General features: G+C 41.5%; 1 protein-coding gene across 2 annotated transcripts in view; it reads left to right on the top strand.

Moving 5' to 3' along the window:
* The window catches only part of LOC127446152 (uncharacterized), a 95101-nt gene that overhangs the window by 55938 nt on the left and 21896 nt on the right, over positions 1-17267 (top strand). Inside the window, exon 2 of one of the 2 annotated variants that reach the window (XM_051706859.1) lies at positions 11099-11137. The exons of the other annotated variant lie outside the window; for it this stretch is intronic. The gene's annotated coding sequence lies outside the window, so the exon portion shown is untranslated. Of the gene's footprint in view, positions 1-11098; positions 11138-17267 lie in introns of those variants that run through there. 2 annotated transcript variants of the gene reach the window in all.

The raw sequence follows: 17267 nt of genomic DNA, 5'->3' as shown, positions 1-17267 counted from the left end.
TAAATGCTTCATAACTAAGAAGGTTTGACTATCTTCCACAAGCGACAAAATTGGCCAAAAAAGTTATTGATATTTAACTAAAAGTGTACATAGTATTGCAAGCTAATGTTTATTTAGCAAGTTTCACAGAAATTTGCTTAAAAATAGAGGCTAGATGCCTGTCCGATGAACGCTGACGGTCATGTCATTTTTTCCAGAAATAACTAATGTTACAAATCAAATCAAATCACTTTTATTGCCACACAACCATATACACAAGTGCAATAGTGTGTGAAATTCCTGGGTGCAGTTCCGAGCAACATAGCAGTCGTGACAGTGATGAGACATATACCAATTTTAAATAAACTTCAGATTTACACAGCACAATTTAAAATCTAATATACACATAATTACATAAAACACAATATACAAATAATAACATACAATGTACATTATACAATACACACAATATAGAATACACATTATACAATAAAAAATAGTATATATAGTATATATAAAATGTACAGTAGGTTGTATTGTACTGTATTGACATTCAGGCTGTCGGTTGATAGTCAGTTGCCAGTGTGTTGTTAAGAGAGATATAATTATGACAGTCCAGTGTGAGATAATAAGATTCATAGAGTGCAGTGCTGATGTATATTGATCATGAGAGATCAAGAGTTCAAAAGTCTGATTGCTTGGGGGAAGAAGCTGTCATGAAGTAGGCTGGTGCAGGTCCTGATGCTGCGATACTGCCTGCCTGATGGTAGCAGTGAGAGTAGCCCATGGCTCGGATGGCTGGAGTCTCTGATGATCCTCCGAGCTTTTTTCACACACCGCCTGGTATATATGTCCTGGAGGGAGGGAAGCTCACCTCCGATGATGTGTCTGGCAGTTCGCACCACCCTTGTTGTGGGCAGTGCTATTGCCGTACCAGGCGGAGATGCAGCCAGTCAGGATGCTCTCTACAGTGCTGGTGTAGAACCATGTGAGGATGTGGCGGTTCATTCCAAAGTTCATACTCCAACAAATAAATGCTTTGTAACTAAAACGCTTTGACTTTCAATAGACAATGTTGACAACACATGTTAAATAACTTGTCTAACCTCGAAAGATCTCCTCAGTTTTCAATTTGAAGCAGTAAGTCCAACACTGGAGGTAATCTCCCGGGATATCCTCTCTGGCTCCGCTCAGGCAAATGGGGGATGACTCTGATGACGAGACATTTAATATTCACGCCCAGTAACCCCTTAACCAATCATATGTGCTTTTAGCTTATATTGTCATGAGTATCTGGCAGTTTTCAGAAATAAAATCAGTGATTGGATGGCGAAGATATTGAGACAGGAACCATGGGAATAATTGTTCCCAAATTTGAACGCTCCGGCTGGAAAGGGTTAAACAGCCAACAGAAATAAGGGACACATTTCTTGATTGGTAAAATATTCTGAGAGTAAATATTTCTCAGGTCAGTCAGAGCACTCCTGGCACGCACAGTGCATCCGGCCGTACAGCTGCAGGCGCCACTGCTCACTGTATTATATGCGCTTACATGAGCAGGAGAAAAAACTTTAAAACCAGCACATCTTGATTGCTGAGACTTCAGTCTAATATCCATGAAAGCTGCACAATTGATTACATTAAAACTGAAATTGTGGTATGATGTTGGACAGTTTAGTCAAAATGATTGTGCTCCCTTTCTCCATTGAGACTGATTTAATTGAAACGGATGCACGCACTCGCTCATTAGCTTTTAACGGAGACTCACTTGTGGTAAGAACAAACAGTTTTGCAGAATACACACCTGATTTTGAATTCATAACATTTATACATTATAAAACATACAAAATAGCAGTAAAATGAAAGTTATCTGCTGGAGAGAAACAACTCATCAAACAGTACATGCCCTCTGTCAATGCACCTGACGCAGCAACCGCTCCACATTAAATGCTTATTATGATCTTCTATGAAGTGTTTATAAAGTGCTCTCGTGCGCTGGACAACTTGGGTCATGTGTTTTTTCTGCTTCAACTTGTCTCCGCTGTTTTTCAAACCAGTTTCATAGTGCAACACATTTTTCACTTGTCTGTAAAGTAACATCACTGATGGGGCTTCTCCATGCTAACCGCAAATATCCATCTAATTGATAATGATGAATGGATATTTACCTACAATCAATTGAAACAAAAGGCTACTTTTTTGAGAGGTAACTGAGAAACTTTAACTAGTGCTTTGTCATGTGAACAAGACTTTTAGAAATGCTTTGTAGCCAGTTGTTTCATGAATGCTCAGCACACATGAAGATGTAAAAATGCTTCTCTCAAAGTCACCAGAACTGAATGTTTTGGTGTTGTTTTTGCAAAAAAATTCTCAGGGCAGATTATGCCCCCAGAGCCCCTCTGTGCATACCTCGAGATGAAATCTGATCCGAGATGAGTTTGAAACCTAACAATTCATTCAGAGTGGGTCACTTTAGTTGAGCCTGAACTGGTGGTGCCTATTTTTGAAAAAAACAAATGAAACCTAAGATGATTTCAGAGAGTTCCAGCCTTGTTGGGAAAAAAAGTAGCCTGTGTCAGTTTTTGATGAGGGCTGAGATATGTGGGGAGAAAGGTAGGGCAGATCAGGGGTACTTTACTTTAAGTAGTCCCTGTAGAGAAATCGCTCTTCTTACTATCGTTACTGCCAGAAGAGAGCCGGATGCTCAATTGCTCTGAGTTTTGTCATTTCTGTCAGTCTCCAGAGAGCAGGGCCACCCCTGAGAGAATGGCTAGGAGTGTCACAATGTCTAAACAGAAAGAGACATAAAAAAAGTTTATGAGTCCCACTGAGGCCACCATCTTCACCATCTTGTGGCTCAGAGCTTTATTGAAAAACAGGAATGCTGCATATTAAATGTCTTGGAGTGCCATGCTTTGCTGTGTGGCTAGTCACATGGACAAATATTTTGAATGTACAACCTCATGGGAGTGAAATAAAATAAAAATATATCTGTACTAGTATGGTGAGAGCAGTGAAACTAACACTGTTTCCTAACACACTTCAACTGAGCGACAAAATGTATTATCCTTTTTCTCTCTCTCTCTATATCTACCCATTTCTTCTCTACCCTCTGTTTTTGACTCAGCATTTTGCTGGGCTATTAGGGACACACTTTCACTGCCTCTGCCCTGGTCACTCATAGTTGCTAAAGCCTGCACCACACTAGCAGACTCCAAACAACTTCATTTTGGCTGAGGGTGTCACACATGCAGAATGTTTTGCTGAGATCTCACTCTCTTCAGCCGGTGATATGACACACTTGCCAATGCAAAATGGTGGAGTGGTGACAAACATACAGACTCACCACAACTCTCTCTCTCTGATTCCTTGATTCATGTGGAGCTCATCGAAATAACAGCAGGAGGACCTCATGAGCATAAAAAAAGACAATAGAGTGATTTACGTCATTTTCTGACCTGTAGCTTGCTTGATTTGTTCTGAAACAGGGGCTAAAATAGTTACAATGTTGCCTTTCTTTATGGTTTCGGTTTGCTTTCACAAGGTTATGTTTAAAACAAACCAAAACTATAAAATTTTCATTGTGGTTGTTTTTACAGTCATGGAGCTCTCTCTATCCCTCTCACGCCGGCACACTTCCACACACACATACACACAGAAAGAGTGAAGCCATGTTTTTATTTGTCAAAAGGTAGCTGAAGCTGTCCTACAGTACCTGTGTCTGCTGCTATCCAAAAAAGACAAACGACTGTGATCAACCTATATCTAATATAGCTACCAAAAGGCTATCTATGTTTTGATGATGAATTACAGTGATGAGATGGCCTACAGATTTCTTCTCCTTCCAGGTGGTCTCGGACTGATTGTTTTGGTGCAGATATGAGTGCAATTACCGTGTTCATACTACAGTATATGCCAAACTGAACCAAGGGAGGAAACGCACCAGGTTAAGCCAGGTGTGAAAACGCCCTTATTAGGAAGATTCATGGAGTAACTTTACCTTGTGAAGTGCGTGATTGTGTATTTATCCCCTTGAGGCTTGCCGTAGAATGTGTGTGCTGTCCATATGCAGCTTTCAGTAAGAAAATAAACTATGTTGGTAACACTTTACAATAAGGTTGCATTTGTTTACATTACTTAACATTAGTTAATATGAACTAACAATGAACAATTTTATTTGTATTAGCTATATTTACTAAGATCAATAAATGCTCTAAAATAATATATTGTTCTTTGTTTGTTTGTGATACCTAATGCATTAACTAATGTTAATGAATGGAACCTTATTGTAAAGTGTTACCATTACATTCAATAAAAACAGACAATTGTGGCTACGCTTTCTGATGTCATTTTAGTGTAGGAAAAAAAGGCAGCAAAAACTCTTGGTGAAAGAACAACTATGGATTACTATTGCGTTTGTGATGATATGCAGCTGAGTGCGATGTTCAGATCAGCTTGACATCTTGTCAGTTCTTCAGTAAAAGAAGAAGCTCATTGGAGAACAAGAGCCCACCCCAGTGACATAATTATTTTTTCAAGCAAGCCTGATGTGCTTTTTCAATTTATGAAGCCATTAAAGGCGTGATTGTTCCACGCATAGTATGCGTGACGTAAATATCATCATGATACAGTCAGCGTGGTGATATGTACGCATCGTCGGCACATGCGCCGGAGATTGACTCTACTAAAAAAGTATCACGAAGAAGTTGTAATGGGCTACAAATGCATTCGTTATATTCGCTCACTGTCAGAAGAGTATATTAACAAAGGCAGCTCGGTCGACCAGGCATGAGCCAATCCGAAAAAATTCAAAAACTAAGTATACCTGGGCCTTAACTCAGTAGAATGTACTGACGGTCAAGTGATTAACGACCTCCCACTGGCAGACGCTTATGCATGATTTGTCTGCCTCCGTCTGGCCGGAAACTATGTAAATGAAGCTGAAAATCACTGAACAAATTGGCTAGTGTGGTGCCGGCTTAAGATATATAGAGATGTGAGATTGAGAGTGGAACCAACCCGGAGGGAGTGATACTCTGCCACAGTGCATTCTGCAGTCTCTATTTCATCATGAATGATTCACATAACCCCTCACTTCCTTTGTCATAATGTGGCTAAATGATCCAAAGAAGTTTGTGTTTTCTGATGCTGAGATGTTTACAGTGGCTAATCCTTATTGTAATATTTGTCTGCCCTCACTCCCAGAAAGTGCAAATGGATATGGGTAACCTAATGTTAAGTTTTATAAAGCAAGAACTGTATTAATTTCAGGTGCAGGAAACTGGTTTTATTTGGATCCCCATCCAGTGTTCGATCATCATATTATCAACCACCATTCTACAGATTTTATGCTGCAAAGAGCAAAGCATTAAACTTGATGGATTTGATAATTCCTGTTGGAAATGCTCATGTCATGTGACATTTATTGGCTTTGGGACAGAGACTGAACTAATGTACATAATTAAACTAAGTTATTGTGTTCTTTAACATTCAGCATGTTGATGTAGCGATAAACATTGTTGGTGCTTTTCGTTGAAGTGGTAAAATATGGTGCTACCACTTGTTGGCAATGTTTAAATTCAGAATGGATTTATTACTTTGTTCAGATGCAAATAGTTACAGAGTGGATTTACACTTTGTTTAGATGCAAATAGTTACAGAGTGTAATAAATAAAGGAAAAATGAGAAAAAGTTAGTAGAGGTGGCGGAGGGTGGAAGTGAATATTATCCCGGAGGTTGTTGGCTTGTAGATAATGGCTCTTGGCTAATTGGAGTTTACTGTTACATACAATGCAAGCAGCCTCTTAATATGCAGGATGATGTTCTGAGTCACAATCTGAAATAGAGCAAATAATGAAATTTGAGAGAGAGAGAGAGAGAGAGAGAGAGAGAGAGAGAGAGAGAGAGAAAGAAATGTGTGGCATGCTTTGAATAATTGTCCCACTCATGGGCATAAGAAAATGGTGACATTAGTTGAAAAGCTATCTTCTCATTTTACTCTGCAAGAGAAAATTGGATAAAAGGAATTTGCATGATATTTTGGAATAATGTGTCTTATCAATGTGAGACTGAGGCAATATAAAACTTCTTAAAGATTCATGGATGTGACTGCTACCTTATTACTCACAAACCATTTACTATTGTACCAATGTGAATTGGCCTCAAATCTGTTTTGTAGGAATATCATGTAAGCAAGAATTAGATATGGGGCACAGTCACATTACTGAGCTGTGAAAGGTGAGTTAGTAGCCCAAATCACATAGATGAACAAAAGATAATGCACAATGTTTGCTTTAATACATAATGCATGTCAACATACCCATCACATGCACACACAACACGTAACCAGTTGCCAATGTATGTTCAGTAACATAGCATTTAGGACTGCAGAATGACACAGTCAAACGGTATCTAATACACTGATATCCCTCTGGACATGCTAAAAGTTAAAGATTGTAGAATGGCACCCCCTTAACTACCCTTGAATTTGTGATTTTAACATAAGGCTTTTGTGCTCTTGTGGCAGGGCAACCTGAGCATAGAGGATACAAGAGTTGAAAAGGGTAAATTCCCAATTACAATTTATTTGAACAACCAAAAAATAAATAAATTTAAAAAACTCTAACAACCAGGAAAATAAATGAATTTATGTACATCTAGAAAAAAAAAAAAAAAAAAATACCATTTGCACTATATTTACAACAAAGCATCCTAACAGCAGTCAAGAAACCATTTTTAACCATCCAAACAATCCTTTTATTCCTCGTTGCAACTTTAGCCACTCTTTTATATAATAAAAAACAAAAAACAAAACAAAAACAACAACAACAACAACAACAAAAAAAAAAACAACAAAAAAGGTTGACATGAGGTCAGACTTCCAGTGTGAAGCGCAGGACTTTTATCTATAAATAAAATTAAAAACACCATGGACTTATGTTTTGACATGGCTGTTCAGTAGCTTGTGGGCTGGTAAGAGGAACATTTCCCCTTGCAATTATTTACAATAGCAGTTTCTTAATGTGCGTTCTTATGCATATTTTCATTCTTGTGGATTCATTTGATGTCACCTCACCTAAAATAGATATGAGGTTGTTGAATCTACATGTCGCTGCACTTCTCAAAACTCACATAGATGCATTCTACATACTCCTGTCCTTCCAAGTTTGCTCTTTCAAGATAGCTAGACAAGAACGATTTCCAAGAGAACACGTCCATTCTTTGTGTTCTTAGCATTGAGAACATGCATCCAAAATATTCCTTTTAAAGCATATACGAGATGTTTAAAAAAAAAAAAAAAACAAAATATATATATATATATATATATATATATATATATATATATATATATATATATATATATACATCCTGAAGAGAATACTATTACCCACAATATCATCAGCAATGTTTTTTTTTAGTAAGTCGTGTTTATTAGAAAAGTGATCACTTATTCTGTATTGCGGTGATGCAATTTATATATGATATATTAAAAAAAAAATTCTACTACTAACAATGGCTGTGTCTGAATATACATTCTCCCCTGCTAGGGGTGTGCAGCGAAGCTATTATCTGTATTAGTATCTGTATCTGTTCATATGACAAAATTATTTGTATCTGTCTCTGTTTTCGGACAGAATCGGGTGTGGGCGGGGCTTAAACCAGAATTGTGTCAAAAATATTGAAATGCCCATTTTTAAATGTTACTTTTACATTTATAGTGTCTATTAATAGAATATCCCTTGTATATGCCTTTTCATAATAATAGCCTAATAATAATAATAATAATTATTATTATTATTATACAACTATTATTTAAAAAAAAAAAAGACAATTTTCTTACCAGATTAAGCTGAATTTGTAGGCTACATTAACTGTGGAATATGTTATTAACTGTGGATTCTCCTGGTATTTCAGATATTAATATCTGCATGAAACATAATTTTCGTTTGTCTGTGCATATATAACAACATTATTCTGAAGCAGGAGGTGTCAAGCAAAATGTGAAATGTCAAGCACACATTTTGCAGTGAATAATAAATACAAATTCAAACATTAAAATAAATTAAAATAAATCAATATAGCCTACAAACAGGTGAAAGTCCCGTAAGTCTATCAGGACTTTTTACGATAAGACACCATTATTTAGTGTAATAATAATAATAATAATAAAAATAATAATAATAATAATAATGTTAAATTTATATAGAGCCTTTCCAGAGAGAGCACAGTTTAAAGGAGAAAAAAAAAAAGACGGAGCATGTTTCAGTTTCTTAGTTTTACACAAGGAGGAATATTCCTAATAGATGAATACTCTATGGAGCATTTAAACCTTTATGTAGCATTTTAATCTTTTTTTTTTACTTTTTTTTTTTTTTGTTTTTTTGTTTTTTTGGAATAAAGTCTTAACCAGATAATTTCCTTAATCATTGATGTGGTCATTAATGTGGTCAACTTTAAAAGATGGATAGACAGGCTCCGACGTGAAATCATCACTTCAGGTCAGGAATTTAACATCGTGCTCAGGTTTAGGCTATAAATGAATACATGGGAATCACGTGTGAATCTTGTGATTACATTTACAAAGACATTTCAAGCAGTGGAAAGTGTATATGATTTTGTATCTTAATGTTACACTTGATAAGCTCCAGACACGCACAATTAACAGAGATCGCAAATGAAGTCGAGGCTGCGACCATCCGATTTGAAATCACAGCATGCAAATTTTCATTAATATTTGGGTCATGGGACATTACCCACGTTCCCAAATAAAGTATATCTGGGAATCTATTCATACTACTCACCTGCATACCTAAAGAATACATGGCATGCATGTGTAAATTCCGTAGTACGTAAATGCTTCATATCTATCCTGCATTGACAAACATGCAATAGAGTTCATGTTCAGCTCCGTTAGCCTTGGCCATGACCTACAGTTGATGCTGTTCCCTATCTGTCACTCACTCGACATTGTGTCGATGTAGTGACACTAGGAGTCGCCCTTGGAAGCCCCAAACACCTCTGATCTTTGAGAAAAGGCCAATGGGAATTGGCGAGTGGAATTTGCATGCCACTCCCCCGGACATACGGGTATAAAAGGAGCTGGCTCGCAACCACTCATTCAGATTTTTTCTTCGGAGCCGAGTGGTTGTGTTCAGCGAGCTGAATCCCTCTGCCGTTCCATTCATCTCTGATAGAAAGCTGTTGGATTTACACCGCATTACAGCGGTTTCTCCCCCTTGTGCACCGGTTGAGTGCAGAGAACGCCCCTGGGTCCTTCAACAGTCTAAGAGAATATATTCTTCCAATAAAAGAGTATATTTTCTTACTAAAAGAGTGGCACTGACAGAGAGTGTCTTTTTAAAGATGACTTTCCGTCTGTGTTTAATTCCTGGTTGTGGTCGTTACCTCTCTGCTTCCGACTGCCACGGTCGCTGTCTCACGTGCTTGGGCAGTGGCTCCACACATCAGTCCTTCTACCTATGGGTATGAGGCCACGTTGGTTAGCACTGGGGGCGATTTGGGGACCCCAGTGGGAGCCGCTCCGCTGGGTAACCCCCCCCACAGACCTCCCATTCCCCAGTACACTTGTTCACCCCGGTCGAGTTCTGGGATGAGACCGCCTGCTCATCTCAGGGAGAGTCCGCGGTCTCATTCGGGGCTCACTAAGAGGATAAGCTGTCGATTGCAGCATCGGAGAGCGGGCTGGTCCAGTCTGATGGTGAGGACTTGACTGGGCTCCCAACTTTGGGTGCAGTCGCCCAGTCGCAGGCTGACGCAGAGTTGGTGGCCATGCTTGCCCAGGCGGCTGCGAGTGTCGGGCTGGAGTGGAACCCTCCATCCCGCCCTGAACCTTCGTGGCTTGACGATTGGTTCCTGGGCTCGGAGCAGCGCTCACGGCCGCACCTGCCCCGGTCCCTTTCTTCCCGGAGGTGTATGAGGAGCTCACGAGTTCGTGGCGGGCACCTCCGCTCTCACTATCCTCGATGGTGGGGCTGCCAGGGGGTACTCGCTGATTCCCCAGGTGGATAAGGCGGTTGCGGTGCACCTGTGCCTGCAAAACGCCACCACCTGGCGGAACCGTCCGAGACTCCCATCCAGGGCCTGTAGGTTTACGTTGTCACTGGCAACTAAGGTTTACAGTGCCGTTGGACAGGCCGCCTCCGCCCTGCACGCCATGTCTCTCCTGCAGGTGCACCAAGCTATGGCGTTAAGAGAACTGCACAAGGGTAGTTCTGATCTGGGATTGATGCAGGAGTTGCGCTCGGCGACCGATCAAGATCCCGCACCCCGCTTGCTCATCGCCAGAGGCGTCCCCCTGTGGCAACGCAGCCCAATTCAGTTCGCCAGGAGCCCCCCACAGGAAGCAAATGCCCCCTGTCTCATGGCCCGCCGCCAAGGACCTACATTTACGGCAGGCACGGCACTGCGGAGGCGGGCGCCTCCGGCTCCGCCCCACCGCGAGGCCCCACCCACCTTGTATGTCCGACGCGATTGTCCCCTTGGTCCCCCTCGCCCGGAGCTTGGAGGCATGGCTTGCACTCCCCAAACCATTGCGATGGATGACCAGGACCGTCCAAGTCGGCTATGCGATTCAGTTCGCCAGGTGCCCACCCGGGTTCAGCATCATCCCTCGTAGAGCCCCCCACAGGAAGCAAACACCCCCCGTCTCATGGCCCGCCACCAAGAACCTACATTTATGGCAGGCACGGCGCTGCGGAGGTGGCACCCGTGACCAGACCTCTGGAATCTCCATGTCTGGCCCTTGGACAGGACGCGGAAAAACTAAGTGGCCTACTGCCTGCTGTGGTAGACACAATCACTCAGGCTAGGGCTCCCTCTACGAGGTGCCTGTATGCCTCATTCCCTCATGGGATCTCTCTGTGGTCCTGCGGGGCCTGTGGGGAGCCCCGTTTGAGCCCCTTGAGTCAGTTGAGCTAAAGGCGGTCTCTTTGAAGACTGCCCTCCTGACTGCGCTCACGTCCATCAAGAGGGTAGGGGACCTGCAGGCAGTCTCTGTCAGCGACACGTGCCTGGAGTTTGGTCCGGAATATTCTCACGGGGTCCTGAGACCCCAACCGGGCTATGTGCCCAAGGTTCCCACAACCCGTTTCGGGATCAGGTGGTGAACCTGCAAGCGCTGCCCCAGGAGGAGGCAGACCCAACCTTGTCGTTGCTGTGTCCGGTGTGTGCTTTGCGCATCTATTTGGATCGCACACAGAGCTTTAGATGCTCTGAGCAGCTCTTTGTCTGCTTTGGAGGACAGCGGAAAGTGAGCGCTGTCTCCAAACAGATGCCATCGCATTGGCATATCACGCCCAGAGCATGCCGCCCCCCTTGGGGCTACGAGCACACTCTACCAGGAGTGTGGCGGCCTCCTGGGCCCTGATCAATGGCGGCTCTTTAGCAGACATCTGTTGAGCAGTGGGCTGGGCAAAATCCAATACCTTCACGAGGTTCTACAATCTCCGGGTTGAGCCAGTTTCGTCCCATGTGTTACCAGGTATGAACAGGTAAGTTCGCGGGACAACTGGCCGGGTGTACCACTTGCGTACAGTGCCTTTCCACTCCTGGAGCGGGAGACGTGTGCTTTTTACCCCCAGCCGTGTTCATGAGGTTGTGGACCCTGGATGTCCTTCCTCCTTAGCCCTGTGGCAGGCGAGTTCATGGAGAAATTTGATGCTGGCCCAGTACGTGTGCTAATAGGCCCTGTATTGGGGAAGGTGCTGGTTGCCTGTATGTAAACCTGTGTGATGTATCTTCTGAGAGACGGTTTCCCCGTTGGTAAACCTGTGTCTTCCTTTGGCAGAGTCCCCCTCTGCCACCGGTCACCGTGTTTGTGGAGCTCCATCCCCTCTGGGTAGGACCAACCATGGGGACTTCTCCATATGCGACACTGCTGACAAGACTCGGTAAGACCATGTGACATTTCCAAACAATTGCCACCCCTTCAGGCAGGGTGGGATCTCCACGGTGTCTTCCCCTTGGGAAAGGACACCCCCCCAATGCGGACATTTATGGCCCCCAGCTGAACGATTTCCACTCTTTTTTGGGGAGGAAAAAAGAGGAGAAGAGGCCACGGCTGGGGCGGCCTGTCCCCATTTTGTGCAGTCGACTTGTCCCCGAGGTGCGGGGGACCGTATGATACTCGTAGGAGCATTGGGGGAGGTTATGTGATGGCCAGGTTCGCTGGCTGCGAGGCACACAATGGTTTGCCCGTCTTGCACCGACAGTCCACATAACACAGTTCAGCTAGTTGTGGTGTTTCGTATAGGGACCCCAGTGTCACTACATTGACACAACATCAAGTGAGTGACAGATAGGGAAAGTCCTGGTTACTTTCATAACCGAGATGTTGTGTCCTTCCTGCCACAACACTGAACTACCCGCTGAAATGGCCAGGACCCTGTCTCGGCTCCTCAGCACAAAACCTGAATGAGTGGTTGCGAGCCAGCTCCTTTTATACCCATATGTCAGTGGCATGCAAATTCCACTCGCCAATTCCCACTGGACTTTTCTCAAAGATCAGAGGTGTTTGGGGCTCCCAAAGGCGACCCCTAGTGTCACTACATCGACACAAAATCTCGTTCCCTCCATCAGGGAACGGAGGTTACCAAAGTAACCAGGACGTTCCCTCACTCAAGGCCAGGACTTCATATTGCACAGATGCAATGATGTTATTCCCTTAACAAAATGAACTCCTTTAAATTATATTTGTTTACAAATGGTCATGGCATATTCTGTTTGCTGAAGCATTCAAATTATGCTTAGGTGACATGCATACAGTACCTTCAGTTCAGTGTGCGGACATTAATTTTTGTGTTTTTTACATTCATACCTTACCATAGATCAGTGGGACCTCATTTTCAATGTCACTATACTGTATGTATTTATGTTCTATTTTGTCCACGTTTCATATCTCATCACTTTTTTTGTGTGTGTTTGTTATACCAGTCTTGAAATTATCTTATCTGACAAACAAACACACAGAAACAGAATTGGTTCCAGAATAAACCACCAGTGTATCAGTATACATCTGACAAAGTGAAATTAACTCCATTCTGAACCTTCCTTCAACTTCATTTAACATGCCCAGAGCCTTTGTAAAGTCTGGCATCATCATGTGACATCAGAGTTAGTGAGAGAGAGAGAGAGTTCACTAATTGTTTTTAGGCATGTGCCAAATAATTTAATGACACCAGAACATTTGACAAAACAACTAGAGTTCCTCCTGTGAGTGAAGGCAGTGTTGCAGATACATTAAAACATTAACAGAACAAAAGCACATGGGTCATTTAGAAATGGAGGGAAGTTGTCATAATTTGCCATTATATCTTTTGCAGCATAACAGCTGAAGAAATCAGGTGCAATGCTGCTGTGTTCAGTTGAGATAATAGGTCCATATCTTTAGAAGAGGTAAGGTGTGTGTATGTGCCTGCTTGTCCGGGACATAAAATAGGCCTACTTTTGGAAAGTAAACATGTCCTGCCGACATGCAAAATTACATCTAAAAATATTTTAAACAGCATTTTGTTGATTCATTTTTATAAAATGGATAGTTCCAACCCTCAACTCTGATTGGATAAGCTGCATTAATAGCCGCTGAAAATGACTATTCTGTATTAATGCGCCAAGTTACTATTTTGTCCAGCAACCGCAAATAGCCTACAACCAACAGTCTACAGGAAAAATAATTGTTTATTCAAATTATTAATAACACATTGAACTGCTTAGTAAAATGTATGTCTTTTATCATATTGCTGTTGCTACTGTTTTATAAAAGCAATTAGCCATATGAAGGCCTCGATATACTTCATACGAAATCAAAGAATGAACAGGTGAGACGTCATTTAGAAAAAAATCTGGCCAAAAAGAAGGTGTTTTTGAGTTCGTTTCGGTAGTTTGTAACAGCTCGCCGGGGTGAACTTTTAGGAAAACTTCTGACTGGCTGCTGAACACTGTCAGTAACTCTTACTGTCATTGGTACACGTCATTGGTAGATGTGACTTAGAGCTCCACCTACCTTGAGGCCGACAGCTAATTCTGCTTACGTTCTTCAGTCAGTCAAAATCAGTCAACGTACTCACCGGCGTGTTAATTTATTAGCGAGCTGGTGCAAATTTAACTACATCTGTATAATCGTTCACGAAGAGACATTTTACAAGAACATGTCATGTGATTTGTTTTTTGATTATTTCATCTACAAAAGGAATCAAATCAACTCAAATCTACTCTTAAGTGCCCATTCACTTGTGCCATCTGCAGCAAAAGCCAATCACACATCTGCCCAAAGACATGCCTCTCTTATCATCATTCCTTTTTCTGTTTCCCCCATTAACACTCATCTATACACCCACTTTGCAGTAGTATCATCATAAATTACAATAACAGAGTGTAATCAGTGCATATTATGGCCAAGTATAGTGTGTTTTTAGCTCAATAGTTCCATGAATTCAGAATCTAAACATGACAAAAATAAATAAATAAATAAATAAATTTCTACTGCATATTTATATTACTTTAAATCATCATTGAGTGGTTAAAACAGTTTCTTTTACTGACCTCATGTGAATTCTACTCATAAAACAAGGCTTTAAGTCATTGATAACACATTTTATTGTCACATTAGTTAAGGTTTTACATGTCTTTAGCATCCTCATATTTAAGTGTACCTCTATACACCGCCCCACAGCGGTGTGGCAGGTGTCTGAATGTTCACAAACAGTATACCGTTGCTCAGCTATTTCAAACTTATTTTAACCCCTGAATGAATAACGAATAAGAACTTCTACAGAAGTATATTGAGGCTTTGAGCCTCTGTGGTAGAATGATTTCACCATGTGTAAGGGGGTTTTAGGCACTCTTAAGAACGCCCCTTTCCCATGGTAAAAAGATGATTCAAATGGTGAACAATCACAGCACCTGAAAATACACTAATACATACTTTTAAAATGTAAACTACAAACTTACTGTTGAAAACCACCCCTGTATCACAGTGTTGTTATATCACACAAATATATATTCTATACAAGTCTATATTTAACAGATAAAAGCTGGTTTGTGCTGAGAATTTTAGTCTGTCTACTAACTATGAGTCATGTACCCTACTGACTTGTGCGCCATCTGACCTACCTCTCCACCAGGCTTCTGTTTCTGAACATCATAAATCAGCATGAGGTGGCCGTCTTCTGTCTTCCCGTTCGGCTCAGAGCTGCTGCTCGCTGGTCCAAGAACACGTTTCTCCCCGCTGCCACCAATGAATCACATTAGGAGGATAATGAACCATTTAATGACCTGTGTGTTGATTTATCAGAAGCTCTGGAGAGGGCAATTTAAAAATATAACGCTATAAGTCAAGGAATCGCCGGACGACATGTCTTGCTAAGCCTCGCGCAGCCTCCCGTTTTCTGAACGTTAATCAGCCCATGTTTAGGGGACATGGAACAGAGCAATAGAGGAGCAGCAGTTCAATTCTCACGTGAGGGGAACGGGCAGCTTTACACCCCCTGCACATGCTCTCTGCTCTTTTCCATGATGACATATTGAGCTCTGGCAGGGTGAGACAGGGATATTTCAGGCTTCTGTTCAGGGCACTCCTCAATGGCCTGCTCATCATTAGGATGAGGTATCTGACACAGCACGTGGCTGCATTGGGAGATTACATATGCTCCTCTGGGCAAAGCTTACTAAATTGCCTCTGTATGTTGTGTGTGTGGAATAAATAAGCTCTGTGAGACATTTTTATCAAATCCTAGAACACAGTTTTGCCACAAACATTCATCTTCCAAACCATGTCTTTACCCAAATACACTTTGATAAACCTAGAATTTATAAATTTATATTTTAGAGCTGTCAGGACGGATTTTATGGGAAACTCCATACATACACTGGTGCCCAAAAGTTTGGAATAATGTACAGAATTTGCTGTTATGGAAGGAAATTGATACTTTAATTCACCAAAGTGGCATTCAACTGATCAAAAAGTACAGTCAGGTCATTACTGATGGAAAAAACAACACTATCACTATTTGAAAAAAGTCATTTTTGATCAAATCTAGACAGGCCACATTTCCAGAAGCCATCACTCTAAAACCTTTGACTTTTTTTATCCCCTTTTTCTCCCAATTTTGAATGCCCAATTCCCACTACTTAGTAGGTCCTCGTGGTGGCGTGGTTACTCACCTCAATCCGGGTGGCGGAGAACAAGTCTAAGTTGCCTCCGCTTCTGAGACCGTCAATCCACGCATCTTATCAAGTGGCTCGTTGTGCATGACACCGTGGAGACTCTGCATGTGGAGGCTCATGCTGCTCTCTGCGATCCATGTACAACTTACCACGTGCCCCATTGAGAGCGAGAACCACTAATTGCAACCACGAAGAGGTTACCCAATGTGACTCTACCCTCCCTAACAACCGGGCCAATTTGGTTGCTTTGGAGACCTGGCTGGAGTCACCCAGCACACCCTGGATTTGAACTCGCGACTCCAGAGGTGGTAGTCAGCGTCAATACTCGCTGAGCTACCCAGGCCCCCCCAGCACCTTATCCTTGAGTAATCATGCTAAATTACTAATAGAAAATCACTTGCTATTATATCAAACACAGCTGAAAGCTATTTGGTTCGTTAAATGAAGCTTAACATTGTCTTTGTATTTGTTTTTGAGTTGCCACAGTATGCAATAAACTGGCATGTCTTAACCCTCTGGGGTCTGAGGGTGTTTTGGGCCCTGGAGAAGTTTTGACATGCCTTGACATTTGTGTTTTTTCAGTTTCTTAAAAACATATTAATGGCTAAAGTCTGATAACACTGTATTCAGCACAAACTGGGCTACAATAATATGTGAGCAACATGTACATGTTTGTATTTTTGAGGAAATAATGTTTATGTATGGTTTTTGAAAAAACTTTATGTATGGTTTTTGAAAAAACCAGTGACTTAAAAATTTTAAGTCACTGAAATAAGGTCATATAACACATACTAAACATTTGTTCACAAGACTTTTGAGAACTGGATCTTGTAGCCTAGAGTTTTTGCTACAAAATGATGTGAAAACCATCCTGATCACTCATTCATACAAAACAATATAGTCATTTAACTTTTGTAATACACTTTTAGTGTTAGAAAGACCATATGCGAGGAGGCGTGAATGATCATGAATATTGATGTGATTCACACCTGAGGAGACAAAGACCCCTACCCTGGGAACATAATAAAATGTAATATCTGATATAGGGCATATAAACAATATATATATATATATATATATATATATATATATATATATATATATAT

This window comes from Myxocyprinus asiaticus, chromosome 1 (genome assembly GCF_019703515.2).
Source record: "Myxocyprinus asiaticus isolate MX2 ecotype Aquarium Trade chromosome 1, UBuf_Myxa_2, whole genome shotgun sequence".
NCBI lineage: Eukaryota > Metazoa > Chordata > Actinopteri > Cypriniformes > Catostomidae > Myxocyprinus > Myxocyprinus asiaticus.
Note: the sequence above shows the minus strand (reverse complement) of the source record. Positions and strands in the feature narration are given on the sequence as shown.